Source organism: Eretmochelys imbricata, chromosome 22, assembly GCF_965152235.1.
Source record: "Eretmochelys imbricata isolate rEreImb1 chromosome 22, rEreImb1.hap1, whole genome shotgun sequence".
Classification (NCBI taxonomy): Eukaryota; Metazoa; Chordata; order Testudines; family Cheloniidae; genus Eretmochelys; species Eretmochelys imbricata.
In genome coordinates this window covers 16,760,614-16,775,583 of record NC_135593.1, presented here as the reverse complement: position 1 = coordinate 16,775,583, position 14,970 = coordinate 16,760,614, and positions in this window count along the sequence as shown.

Genomic DNA, 14,970 nt, shown 5'->3' with positions numbered 1-14,970 from the left:
GATGCCTGGATAGACACGTACCTGCCAAAGCAGACACAGGTGTGTGTTGCATGATACGTGACTTTCACTGCTACCTGGCAGAAGCAGGCAGCTTCTCCGTCTTTGTCTCCTGATTCTGGTTGAGGTTCTCAGGTGTGTTTACATTTCTGAGGCCAACACCCCTGGCAATGGAATCCTTGCCTCTTGCACAATGGGACTGCACATGTTTTCTGCTTCTCAGAAGAACAAATGTGGTTTCATGGCATGCTACAGATTGTTGCTGGGTTTCCTTGGCAGCTCTCCATCTGGCTGGATCCCCATCAGAGCTCCCCCAAGCTGAATCTTTCACCCTGTTGACTCACTTCCTCCTGAGAAAGATTCCCCTTGAGTTCAACAGGCTTTGGAAGGTCAGGTTTCATGAGACTCAGAACTGAAATCTGGGGTTGTCATTCTTTCACTATAAATAGGGTTTCCCTATAGCCAGATTGACTGTGTGGAGTACCGCTGCCTTAGAGGCTACAGGCAGAGACTGAACATCTACATTGCAATTTTACAGCCTGAGTTAGCTGACACTGGCCAGCCATGGTTTTTAGTTGTGGTGTAGACATACCATAAGACACAGTCTTTAAGAGGCTCACTGCCTGGTCCGAATGCTTTCAGCCAGGAAGGTCCTAGATTATAAGACTAAACAGATGTTCCAAGTACAACCGTGATCTCACTACTCGTGCCACAGCAACAACATGCATCTAAAAAAGATAATTATTCCTTTAAGACTCAATATTGATTAAAACTTTCCTGACAACTCCTCATGAATGACAAGTTCTGCATTAGGGCTTGTCAAGGTTCCCTCCCCACTCTGAACTCTAGGGTACAGATGTGGGGACCTGCATGAAAAACCCCCTAAGCTTATTTTTACCAGCTTAGGTTAAAACTTCCCCAAGGTACAGACTATTTTACCTTTTGCCCCTGGACTTTATTGCTGCCACCACCACGCGTCTAACAAATATATAACCGGGAAAGAGCCTGCTTGGAAATGTCTTTCCCCCCAAAATCCTCCCAAACCCCACACCCCCTTTCCTGGGGAAGGCTTGATAAAAATCCTCACCAATTTGCATAGGTGAACACAGACCCAAACCCTTGGACCTTAAGAACAATGAAAAAAACAAAAAGGTTCTTAAAAGAAGAATTTTAATTGAAGAAAAAGTAAAAGAATCACCTCTGTAAAACCAGGATGGTAAATACCTTACAGGGTAATTATATTCAAAACATAGAGAATCCCTCTAGGCAAAACCTTAAGTTACAAAAAGACACAAAAACAGGAATATACATTCCCTTCAACACAACTTATGTTATCAGCCATTTAAACAAAACAGAATCTAACGCATATCTAACTAGATTGCTTATTAGCCCTTTACAGGAGTTCTGACCTGCATTCCTGCTCTGGTCCTGGCAAAAGCAACACACAGACAGAGAGAACCCTTTGTTTTCCCCCGCTCCAGCTTTGAAAGTATCTTGTCTCCTCATTGGTCATTTTGGTCAGGTGCCAGCAAGGTTATCTTTAGCTTCTTAACCCTTTACAGGTGAAAGGGTTTTTTCCTCTGGTCTATTGGGATTTAAAGGTGGTTAGCCTTCCCTTTATATTTATGACAGGGTTGTATTCACCAATGCACTCTGGCTGGTTTGCCTCACTCCCCTGACACAAAGCAGCTGTAACTCTGGGTGAAATGGTGAATTAAACCGGGTTTAAAGATGCATTGTATTGCTGTAGCAGCACAAAGAAGGCAGAGCCTCCTGGTTTATCTGACCCATCCTCTTCAGATCAAAACCAGACACTTCCTCACCTTTATGGTGTGGTGTAAAGGGCCATTGTTTTTATGAACATATGTTCTCTTTTTTTCCTTCGCATTCCTGGGCATTGCCATTCCCAAGCGTGTCTTCCCAGACAGTGACAAGCATGTTAAACAGTGCTGGAAGGCAAACAGAGTGAGTATTTGCCTTTCAGCACCTGTTTGCAAACTCAGGTGGATGACGCTAAAAGGTGTTTCGACTCATGGTGAATTAGCGCATTTGACAAAAGGCAAAACAGAAATCAGGCCGCAGCATTTTAAATCAAACCTCTGAATGCTAAAGCCTGAGGATTTCGGCTTCAGAGCACAGACCAAGGGTAGCATTTTTGGTCAAGCCAATTCTGATTAGGAGTTACAGGTAGGAAGAATCTCTGCTTGGAGACTGAATAAGATAGCTGTCAAGTGGGAGCAGTTTATCGAAAGCAATATAGGAGATTTAAAAAATGTAATCTACTTTGATATTCTAAAGACTGGCGTATAAGATACTGAATATATAAAATATCATTTTGAATGATGATTTTGTAATATGGAAACAAAACATCGGTCACCGTTCAGGCTCCAGTTCAGTAAGGTTCTGAAGCACATGCTTTATTGTCAGTCTACTTCAATGCGAGCTAAGCACATGCTTCAAGTTAAGCAGGTGCTTGAGTGCTTTGCTGAATCAGGGACTTAAACATTTCATAGGTGTGTGTGTGTGTGAAAAATTATTAGCATGGGGGTAACAAAAAAGAGATGAGGAAAAGACTAAACAACATAGGTGGAAGATCCTTTGAACACACCCATGCTTAGCTCTGCTCACGCAAGCAGTTGTAGCGACATCAGTGAGACTGCTTGTTTGAGTAAAGTGAATATAATTGCGTTTGCAGGATATTCTCCTAGTTGGATTATAAGTGTTAAAAAGCAAAGACCCTTACCCCAGTATATGAGAGTGACAACAGCTCTTCTATTCTGTTTCAGCACTACGAACTTGTCTTTGATTTTACAATTATTTCATATGTGGTTAGACATTCCGCTCCCAATGAAACTGCAGAAAGCTCCTCTGCATTGTGATAAGGGACCAAAAAGGCCACTCGTTATGGAGCAGATGTCAAAAGACGCAGCAAAGGACGCTAATTGGAGACTCACCTATTCCTGGTTCTGCTGTGCGATTTTCAGCAAGCCACTTCATTTCTCTGTTCCCCCTCCTACCACTTCTTTATTTAACCTGCAAACGCTTCAGGGCAGACTCTCTCTTACTCTGTGTACGTACAGCAGCTAACACAATGGGGCCCTGATCTCCCCTGGGGCCTCTAGCCCTTCCCTGCCTCTAGCCCTTCCCCATTTTATTTTAAACGTTAATCCTTCAAGGAGTGATGAACAAATAGGGCTGAGCGGCTCCTTCCTTCCTAAGTCTGCCACACACAAGGAACTCGGGGCATATTATCAAGTCAGCTTTTTCTTTTGTTAACTTTACTACATGAAAGGGAAGGAAGACAGGTCTTGAATCAGGAGCAAAAAGAATCACTCACCAGACAGACCAAGCAGCCCAGCAACAATCAGAAAGAAGACAGGGAATTTCTCCTGCATTTTGCAGAGCAGCTTCTGATTCAGCCCCATAGACTTCGAAGTACTGACAATTTGCTCAGACAGGTAGCAGCTGTCCCAGGAGATGCTGCTGCGCTCCCTTTCAGCAATGGGCTTTGCACAGTTTTGCTCCCTATGGGCAGAGTATTGGGTTACTTTAGATCAGTTTAGGCCAAGGAGTAGCCAATAACCCCATCCAAAAAAGGCTGCACCAACTGGGACATGCTGATTGATAACAAAGGGAGTGAGGCAATGACAAAGTAAGAGGGTCCCTGTCATGCTATTTTTCTATCCCAGCTTATTTTGAGATGAGCAGGAGCTGGGCTCACAGAGGTGGGACTGATTCTTTCAATACAGTTTTTTTCTGCCTCAGCACAAGTCATCATTTCCCAGGACAGTGGTTGGTTTCATGGGGGCCGTGAGCAGGTTTCAGGGGGGCCGCCAAACAGGACCAGCGTTAGACTCACTGGGGCCCAGGGCAGAAAGCCAAAGCCCCACAGCATGGTACTGAAGCCCGGAGCCCCAGGCCCTGCCACCTGGCGCTGAAGCAGAATCCTGAGAAACTTAGCTTCTCTGTGCCCCCAGTGGTTTGGGGCCCTGGGCAATGCCCTGCTTGTGCCCCCTTAACGCTGGCCCTGGCTTTTGTATGCAGAGAACCAGATATTGTGGCACAGGTCGGGTCAGGGGGGCTCTCAGGAAAAGGTTGAGAAGCCCTGTCCTAGGAGACTTTACTTATTTCAGAGCTGTTATCTGCACACGAGCGTAGATTGAAAAACCAAGCATGGGGACCTCATTCTCTGTTGCCCTGCAATTTACATCTGTGACAAAATGGTATAAAACACTATTGTTCTCATGGGGGAGCATTTTGTACTCACTTTTCAGTGTTATAAATGACTGCAGGTGAGTCAGGTCCTTGGTGTTTAGCTCTGTTGCGTACCTGGATACGGAGGGGATCAGTGCCACTCCACGAGCTAACGCAGATCAGCGTGAATCAGGATCTACCCAAAGGCCTCTTTATATTTTTTTATTTTTAAATTATTTTTTGAAAAGATCCCTTTACCTGAAATCTTTTTTTTTTATTTTGGATCAGGAAACTAGCAAACTCCTGATTCTTCATGCCAAATCTAGCATCAATGGAACATCAAGGCTGAGAAATCAGACAAGCAATAGTCAGAATTAAAGTTGAAATTATGCCTTTTGGGAGCATATTGCCTTAAAACATGGTCTCTCCTTTTACCATTATAAAATACTCATCAGTCAATACAATACACAATATAATACAGACCAACATTTCTCATGCAATCTTACAAAGGGTGAGCTACAATGCAACCCAGGCATGGTCTGATTTTCAGAATGGCTGAGCACCCACAGATCCCATTGAAGTCTCTAGGAGCTGCATCAAACTGGGAGCTCAGCATCTCAGAAAGTCAGCCTTGCACAGGCTTCAGACTTGACATTATTTTCAGTCTCAGAGATCTATAGAGCAAGTCAAGCTCTGCAGGAAATCATTTCAATAGTTGTAAAGTTATTAATGCCTAGCGTCAGCAAGTTGAAACTTTCCTTTAGCCTTTTCTTCAGCTCCCAGCTAAAGCAATCCAGATCCAGTCCTGCCTCTCTAACCCCAACTTTGCTTTGCACCTGAGCGTGGTGAGCAGCTCTCCCTGCTCCTCCAATCCTGCCCCACCACACCCAGCTCTGCTGGTGCACCTCCCATGCCCTCTGTACCAGCTGTCCTAATCCGTGCCCATCACACAGCGCTGCCAACACATTTCAGTCCTTTTATGCATGACCTGCGCTGTTCCAGTCCTGCTTGTTTGACTAGCACCCCGTGATGCAGGAAGAACTGCAAGAAAAGGAATTGTTAGAGGCTGAGAGGCCATGCTGAGCTGGTCGCTCTTGAAACCAGACCCTCTTTCTATCATTCAACTCATCCTGCCAGCTACTGTGCTTGCTCCTCGCCCAAACGAAAGAAAGGGGGGCTGTAGACTGGAATCTCTTCCTCCAGGAGCGTGTTCCGATGGTCAGAACAGGAGACTAAGGCTCTGGATACACAACAGAGCTTGCAGCTGCGTCGCTGTAGAACTGCTAGTGCAGACACTCAAAGCCGACGGGAGAAGCTCTCCCAACGACTTAATTACTCCAGCCCGCGAGCCGCGGTCGCTTGGTGGTGGGAGAAGCTCTCCCACCAGCATAGTGCTGTACACAGGGGCATTTAAGTCAGTGTAACTGACATCACTCACAGGATGGCTTATTCACCCCCCCGAATGACATAACTTATACCGACCTAAGCCGTAGTGTATAATAGCCTCCGTTCTAATACTTGTTTTGAGACCTTGGGCCTGAGTTTTTCTCTCTGTGATGTGGGGATCATCATAGATACCTACATTCCCTGGGTGTTCTGAGGCTCAGTTACTCAAATGCTTGTAAGATTCTTTTAAGATCCTCAATTAAACTATATAGAATACGGGTGGCCAAACTTGCTGGCCCTCCAAGCTGTATATGACAATCTTCAGAAGTTCAAGAGCCGGGGTGTCCCTGCCACGGCTTAGGGCTTCAGCCCTGTGGGAGGGCATCATGGGGCTTCGGCCCTGCAGGAGGTGCCTGCCAGGGTTCGGGGCTTCAGCCTCACTCCTGCTGAAGCCCCGAGCTGCAGCAGACACACCCCACAGGGCTGAAGCCCCGAGACTCCCTTCCCCACTGGATAGAAGCCAGAGGCAACTGGGGGGCACGTGCCCTGCTGATTTTTGCCAGGGTTTGCCGGACCCGCTTGGTCACATGGTGCCATCAGGCTCCCACCCTGCACAGCAGCTGCTGGAGCCGGCAAGCTGGGAGCTGAGGCCATGGGGAGAGGCAGCGGCAAACAGCTGGGAGCAGCCAGGAGAGCTGCCGCTTTTGCTCCTACCTCTTCCCCACTCCCCCCCGCATTGCCCCCCGCCCAGCTAAAGTAGCAGCCCCTCGCAGCAGGTCCCAGCTGTTTGCTGCTGCCTCTCCATGAGGACCTAAAACCTGGGAGCTGCAGGGAGGGGCTGCTGAAGATAAGAGGGGGGGATGTGCTGGGGGGGAGTGTTCCTCAAGCTGTTGGGGGGTGGTGGGTGAACCTTTTAAATTTTTCCCCCCACTCTCAGCAGGCAACAGTCATCTCTGGCAGAAACCCCAGGCCCCACCACCCCACGGCAGGGCAGCAGCCCCGCGCTCCCCTGCAGTCAGGTAGGCAGAGAATGGGGGGAGTTCCGCAAGCCCCACTTTAACTGTAAAAGAGGTGCATGTGGCTCGCAAGCTGGGGTTTGGCCACCCCTGATGTAGAAGCACAAGTTGTTATGATTTATTGGGTTAAATTTAAACGTGAACAAACACTTACATTCCCTACTTCGGGGGCACTTCAGTTGCTGATGGTAGCGCAGCTTACGGCTATAGCCATCCCCTCGTCTGCCGGCAAAGAAAATTGCAGAGCAATGCTTGATTATGCTCAACACGTTTGCTTAATATGATTTGAAATATCGGATAGAAAAATAATCCTCTCAGGGAGAGAGATTTAAGCTTTTACCCAGCAGACTGTAGGCAGATTAAAAGAGCTTCCTAATGAAATCTGAAAAGGTTGTATTTTATTTCAACCCCCACCCCCTGCCCACACACCCCCACCTTCTTTAACAATCCGTTATAGGTGGTATCTTTGCATTGCTGCTTATTAGACAGGACTGGAAATGGCAGGACTGTGACAGATCAGCTCTATTTAGCGCACTTAACTGTCCTGAAATTCAGAGTCAAATTTAACTCAGTCATATATGGACTCACTCCCATTCATTGCACCCTGCTCCATCTGCAGTCATTTACCAAGGCAATATAAGTGGAAACTGCTATCAAATCAACACAGTAGCATTAGATTAGATTAGAGCTGGTCAACATTTTTTGCAATTGTTTTTGGAATGAAAATTTTCCTTATTTTTTACTGTTATTATTGGACGGACGTTTCCACAGACATTTCAGAACAAATGATTTCTTCCCCATTTCTTGTGAAATGTATCATGGGAAATAGTTCCCATTTCCCAGCCATCTCTAGTAATGATGAAAGGGGCCTGCTCTTTAGTGCCATAGCCTGGAGGCACATAATTGCTGGGAGTTGGGGGCTGGTAATATAATACAGAACTTTTCACAGCTGGAGTCAAGAGTTCATACCCTGCTCAGGCTAACAGGGACCAAAAATTGTTGCCATAAGATGGCTGCTCAGCGGCCTCTAGGAAAAGAATTTGGAGGTGTTGGTTTGGTCCCCCATAGAGGTCACAGCAGTTACTATTACTCACGCTAAGACCCAACCCAGAATGGGACGCCATTGTGCTAGGCACTGCACAAACAGTAGTAGAAACCACAATCACAATTGTCCCACTTCTTTGACCGTCTTTGCTGAGACACAAAGGAGAGAAGACACTTTGCCTTTTCCAGGTGGGGTCCTCCAGGGTAGAGCTAAGGCACCCTGTTGTGTTGGCATATGGCCCTGCTGCTGGCTGTATCAGTTCTGTGGCTAAATAAAGGGTTTTGTTCTCCAGACCTGCCCAGCCAGCACCCTTTACCAGACCTCAGTTCACCCGGCAAAGAGAAATGCTGACTCATGACAGCACAGCTATAGGAAAGGTTTATCATGCTAAAGTAATTAATCCCCCCTGCTCAGAGCTGCCTGGACTAATATTTCCATGCACTAGGATTACAATCAGTTCAGCCAAACCCCAGCACAGGCAGAAGGAGGAGGAAACAAATACCGCTCAATTGTTTAAAGTCTGAATAATTTATAGCATACTTAAACAACACCATGAGAAGAACAATTAAAGGCTCGTTATGAAAAAGCCACATTTATAGGCCTGGAAATGTTTCCTTTCGGAAACAGTCATCTCTTACGTGATCACACGTCCCTGTATTCTTGGCAGTATTTGGATTATGATAGAAGCTGGAGGCCCTAACTGAGATTAGGACCCTATTGTACTAGGATTTGTACACACGTAACAGGAGACGGTCCCTGCCTCAAAGTGCTTGCTGTCCAAACAAAGCGTGACCAGTAGCGAGCATTATATTTACAGCAACATGTGCTGGGATTGTGACAGATGCTGCTTCCCAAAATGGGCAAGAACTCAGATAAGGAGCATGGTGACAGCACAGGAAAGCAACTAAAAGAGACATCAAGTAGGGGGCCTCCAACCGACAATAAACCATTTTCCATCCTTCAGCAAACCACTTTTATGCTGCTGTTGAATGCAGACTTGCGAGAAAAAATGATATTTCTCTCTTCCCAAAAGCCTGTCTCCCTCTTCTGATATTTTATTCTGGTGTTGGAATTTCTGGGTTCTTTCTGAGAACAGTTTAAAGATATGTGTTTTATTGCAGCTTGTTTTACAAAAAATTAAAATTCAATAAATCAGCTGTAAATTTCAGTAAAGTTTAATGGACAACTTTGGAGAGGCAGCATGATCTAGCACGGTCAGTGCACTGGACTAGGGGTCAGAAGATCTGGTTTTTACACTAGCCTTGCCACATATCTGCTGTATGACCATGGGCAAATCACTTCACCTTTCTTTCCCTTCCCAGCTTTGTATAATCAAACTGGAAGCTCTTTGGGGCAGGGATTGTCTCTTACTATATGTTTGTACAGCACCTAACACAAACAGGGCCCTGATTTCTGTTCAGGGCTCTAGACACTGCCGTAACAGATAAGGAGTACTTGTGGCACCTTAAAGACTAACAAATTTATTAGAGATAAGCTTTCGTGAGCTACAGCTCACTTCATCAGATGCAGTGAGCTGTAGCTCATGAAAGCTTATGCTCAAATAAATTTGTTAGTCTCTAAGGTGCCACAAGTACTCCTTTTCTTTTTGTGAATACAGACTAACACGGCTGCTACTCTGAAACCTGCCATAACAGATGATAATTTACCAAATTGGATCCCAGGTTAGAAGCGTCCAACAGGCTTCAGTTTCCAGGAGGGGCACCTGTCCAAGATCTGTTCCACTTGTTCCCCCAGCCAGTGTTCTGCAGGTGTCTTGGGACTTCTCTGTGCACAGCTTACACTGGTGCTACAAAATGTTACCAAGGCTGAATGTGGTGTAGAGGTCAGTGCAGACCAGGAGAAACCCTGTTCTGACTCATGGCAGCTGTGATTAAGTCTCTAAATTTATAAGCTATAATTCAACTTATAAATCAGGCTGTTTGACATGTAATAACCATTATAATGAGTCATCAGGAGACGCTGAATGTGGGACCTCTGATGCAAATCCACTAAAGAAATCTATTTGCCAGCTACCTCTTCTGCTTAAATTGCAATTTCAGTTGCTGTGCTATAATCCATATGCACAATACCAGGCCATAGGTTAGTTTGCACAAATGCTGCAATTACTTTCATTCAGTAACTTTGGGCCAGATCTTTAGCTGGTGTAAGTCCACGTAGTTCCATTGACACACGTCAAGCTTAACCAAGGTGTCCAGGGTGAATCGGTGTCACCGGCTTATGGTGAGAAGGAGCCTTGTTTGTGCCCAACGGGGAAAACAAGGGGTTGCCTGCAGCCAGTGGGTACAAACCAGCCCACTACTCGTTCCCAATGCAGGCTACCACTTTACATACCCTTTGTGACACTCCAGTGCCCAGTCCCTTGTCTTCTGGACACTCACAATGCACCCTGATCGGCTGCACCCTAGTTTATTGGTTTCACCTCAGTTCTACTCTCTTTGCACAAGGCACAGACATTTCTACAGTAAAACCACACTGAAGTTTATCTAACAAAGCTTGGGTTAAAGATTCAAATAAAAGTAACCAAGTGGATTTGGATACACAAGTTTACGGGTAAAAGAAAAACATAAAATGCAAACTGTAGCCTACACTAATTAACAGGTTACGTTCCTGTCTCATAAGGTATTTCCCAGACAGTGGTCAGTCCTCACAGAACTGGTCCAGTCCAGAGAGCTGGGATTCACTCTTCAGGAGCCATTCCCACCGGCAGAGTATCTCTGCCCCCCGAATGGATAACACCGTATGCCCTTTCTTCTTCTTCTCTTATACACTCCCAGACTTTTTGCCTCTTTTCATAATCAGGCATTTCTTGAACTTTAGTTCAGCCCTGAAAGTCTCCTGTTCAGAGTCTTTTTGTGGGGTTCTTTTGTCTGTGTAAACACTCCGGCCTGCATCTGTCCAGACTGAAAATACGGGGCTGGACTGGGATGAAAGATGTTGACTGTTCTCACTCTTGCCTGTGTTGGTGAGCCCCACAACATCTCAGGCGACATGCTTCATCTCCAACAGCTTGGAACAGAATATTCTACCATTTTCATCTCTCAAAATATTTCCCGTCCAAACATCTTGCAATTACCATGAGGTTCAGCTAGTTCTTAGATTTCGGCGAGACCACACATGACTTCCTCACTGGTAAAGTGTCAAGAAGCCGCTCCAATATAGGTGTAACATTCCCGCCGGGGCATGCCTATGTCACAACCCCAGACAAGGACCAGGCCCCTTGTTCTGATTTCACATGGGGATTACCATTCTACTTTTCACTTCTGGACTTGCCTCCCTGGGCATTTCCCAAAGGAAACTTTTGTTTTCAGCACCAGACTGACTCCTAGAACCCATTAGCAGTTTACCACCTGATTAGAAGCATTAGCACCACCCTCGTTCAGAACTAAAGCATGTGGTTTAGGGGAATGTTCAGGAATGCTGACTATCTATTTGTCAGAAGCATAAATGGCTCACGTTGACTACAGCAGCAGCCGCCTCTCTGGCAGAGTGACACACCCCTCAGGGGAGAGGTACAGAAACAGACACAGTGGGTTTTGATCAGTACAACTATGAAGAGCCAATTACTGCAGACGAGGTGGCCACAGCCGTCCTCCTGGGAATTTCCCCACTATAAATACACACGGGCATTTACTGTAAGCCAAACTAACCTCCCAGATTACTCCAACTTCCTGGCTCACATTCCTGTCTCTTGGGCCTCATGCTAGAGCTGCTGCTGCCTTTGCTTTCACAGTCACTGAACTCCCAGCCACGAGAGCACTCCCTGATTCCTAAATACCAGAGACTATGGAAATTCCCCACTCAGTTCTATTCTTTCCATCCGTTTGAAAATGTAACGTTGCCCCATTGCCCGGGACCTAGAATAGAGAGAGGGGCAGGGCATCGGGGGCAATTTTTAGAGAATCTGACATGTAGATCTCTAAATATGGATCGTTGTAGGGTTTGGTATTTGCACAGCAGAGCTGTCGGCCTGTTGCTGGACCCACAGCTTTCATGGATGGCCTTCCAGTTCCTCAGACTTGCTTCCTGCCTCTACAGTTCCACAAAAGCAAAGCTGCAGTTGGGAATCACATATTGCAGGGCGCTCACTTTACTGACCTTAAATGGGGGGATGTAGTGATCAATATACAAGCGATTGAAACATCAGGCATCCCATCCCCAGTGGGAGGAAGGAATCCCTTGTCCCATATTCTGCATCATACACTGTGGCTCTGCTCTTCAGGGGTGTTCGGTTGTCAACTTTTGCCCCCCCAAAAAAGTGGTGGAAGATGCAATGGGCAGATTCCCCCAAGTCACAATAGGGAAGAGGCTCTTCTAGGAGGTACTGGGGACGAGGCAAAACTTTGATTGCATTAGGAAATCTGAGAACCTGAGCAGAATTTAGAATTCTGTTCTAATGACTTTGGGGCATGATTTTCCATGACACTATGGATCTTTGCACTACACTGCTGTAGAAACAGCCCAGAGGAGCCTTCAAGTAGTTGTGCTTCCATCAGCCCCTTCATGTTGATTAGCCAATTGTGTGGCTACAATGGGCAACCACCCACTCAGCAGTCCTGGTAGTTTTCAACAGCGGAAAGTCATATGACAGTTCTCATTATTGTTCCCTAGGTCTTTCGCTAAGTAAACATACTTCTGTTCAGCTGGTGCTCTTTGGATTTTTTTGGTAGAACCAAACATCTCTGTAAGGCTCCTCAGCTATATGACTGCCACTGATGTCAATCTGTGCTCTGCTTTTTCCTGTAACTTTCATCTAATTGCTCAGTTGGTGTCACCTGGATATTGTTCCTAAGTAAAGTAACTGACATGTTTTTCCCCACAAACTTAAGCTATTTGAATACCCTCAGGGCTAAAGAGTTAAATATGAGTAACCAGTATGCCATCTAGCGGCTGGAATACAGCACCAGGTTCCATAGTCATTGCATACATCAAGGTGAGCACAGCAGCTGGAAGAAAAGATGATTTTGGAGCACCAGCTGTGTTTGTGCAATAGGAACCACTATTCTGCAAAGCTAACAGGTAAACAGGCTTCATGTGCTGTGGCTTAGTGCAGTTCTGCAAACACCCACCTGCCCATAGATCCATGAACTACAACAAGGCTGAAGTCTTCAAAGGGAGGAAAAGGAACCCAGCCATAGAATGACGATAATTCGGCTCTTGCACTAGCATAAATCTGGAGTAACTGGAGGACTACCAGAGTAAAACCAGAGTGAGATTAGAATCACAGCCAGCGTATCTGACAGGGAGCCTCTGAGGATGCCCATGACTTGGCTGATCAGCAGAAGTGGCCACGGGAGGGCTGTGACTCCTCACTTCATGCTGGCAGAAATGGCGACAGGTCTGTTGGGCAGAACACCTCTTTCTGATAATCTGTGGAGCATTGTAAGAATCCCACAACAGTAACTCCTTTTTGGGCACCTACCTAACTTTCTGCGCTCCTTTGAAAAAAATCCTAGCCTGAGGTTTTAGGAAGCTCACTTTGTGCATCCATTACTCAGCTTTTAACACACTTGCTAGCCGACAGCTGCCTTTGCATACCAATGTCAATCTCATTTTTAGGCAACGCCTTTGGAAAATTTAAAGAGGGAAGAGCTCTTCAAGAAGTGAATCAGACACTGAACAATAACATTATGTGTTTGTTCAGTTGATTTCCCATGCTATCTGCAAGCCAATCCTTGTATTTTAAGGGTAGCGGGATTAAGATTGAGACCATCCCAGCACTTCAGATTACTACATGTACAATATCCAAAGAGAGAGGAAAAAACCCCATGTGCAGCAGCATTTCCTTCCCCTGAAATCGGAAAGATTAGTGTATTAAACTGCTACTCCAAAGAGAAGATAATAATATATAATTTGACAGCCACTACTCTTTGGGGAAGAGATTACATACATAATAGCCATCTACAAGTGTCACGGAGGGAGAAGGGAAGAGTCTATTTCAAAATGAAACAAGACTGTCCTATGTGCTAGCTGCTTTATATACATACACACACATTATATATTTTCTGTATTGCAAGCTGAAAGCTAAACATCTAGCAAAGATACTGAATTTACCATCATAAATTCTGTTCTTGCCTAGTTTGGATTCTGCAGACTCTTACCAGAGACTTTGATGTGTGTGTATGTATATAATGGGGTGCCTCTTAACAGTGACTACTACTGCTGCTCTTAAGTCAGGGATCAGTGCCATATGGCATCTGCACTGGACATATTTTCCACATCCCGAATGCTAAGCCAAGCTGTCTTTTCCAATTCACTGACCATTAGTGGGTATGCCCATTGCCTCATCTTGATCCTACCTTTCTGATTCTTTAAAGCTGCCAATCTACTTCAGCAATAAAGAACCCAAACACAATTTCAGATCCTACTATCTCTTTAGACAAACCTCTCAGTTATGTGGTTTGTGCCGCCGCTACAGAACAGTGTCTGGTGGCACTGGCTTCTCTCTCAGCCAGGTCTTCAGATGATAGTAGTTATGGTTTGATTTAGCTTTGAAGAGATTAGAACAATTGATTACAGGATAGTTTGCCAGATAGAGTTTTGAATAGCCACTAATTCAAGGCCAACCACTCCAGGAAACAGACAAAAAAGAAGCACATGCTATTTGCATTATTATATTTTAAATCAGACTGAGTTTGATTATACAGAGGATTGGGACTGTTGAGTTTATAGAGATGAATAAGAGGGGATGTGACAGAGGTAAATGAAATAATGAATATTAGTGAAGGTAAATTGGGTGATCTTATTTATTCTCTCAGAAGACAAGAGCAAATGGAAGTGATGAAGCTGAAAGGCAGGAAGCATAACACTGATACATGGAAATACATGGATATTTTTGATATCAGCTGATAATTAGCCGGTGAACTTCCTTGCCACAATCTGATTGAGACAGTGTTTGGCAGAATTAAAAAAAAGACGACATTTATATGTAGCAAGAACATCCACCATTATGTTCCATACATTTGAAACAAGTTATATAAACCCTCAGGCTTCAGGACTTAGCCAACCACTGACTGACAGGGGTTAGGAACAAAGGCAGGTTATTCAATAATTGTCCCTTATGGGGACTCTCACACCTTCCAGTGCTGGCCAATGTCAGAGCCTGGAAACTGGATAAGATGGACCAGAGGTCTGATCTGGTCTGAGAGGTGGTATGGTGCCAAAGAACTGACTTTCATTCCCCTGGCCATGGGAGTTGCAGTTTGATAAAGGATTGAACGACTGTCTAGTCTCTTTGAAGAATTTTTATTAGAGAAGAATGAGCAACAGCAAACAGAATACTACAGTATTAACAACCTATATTCAAAAACATTT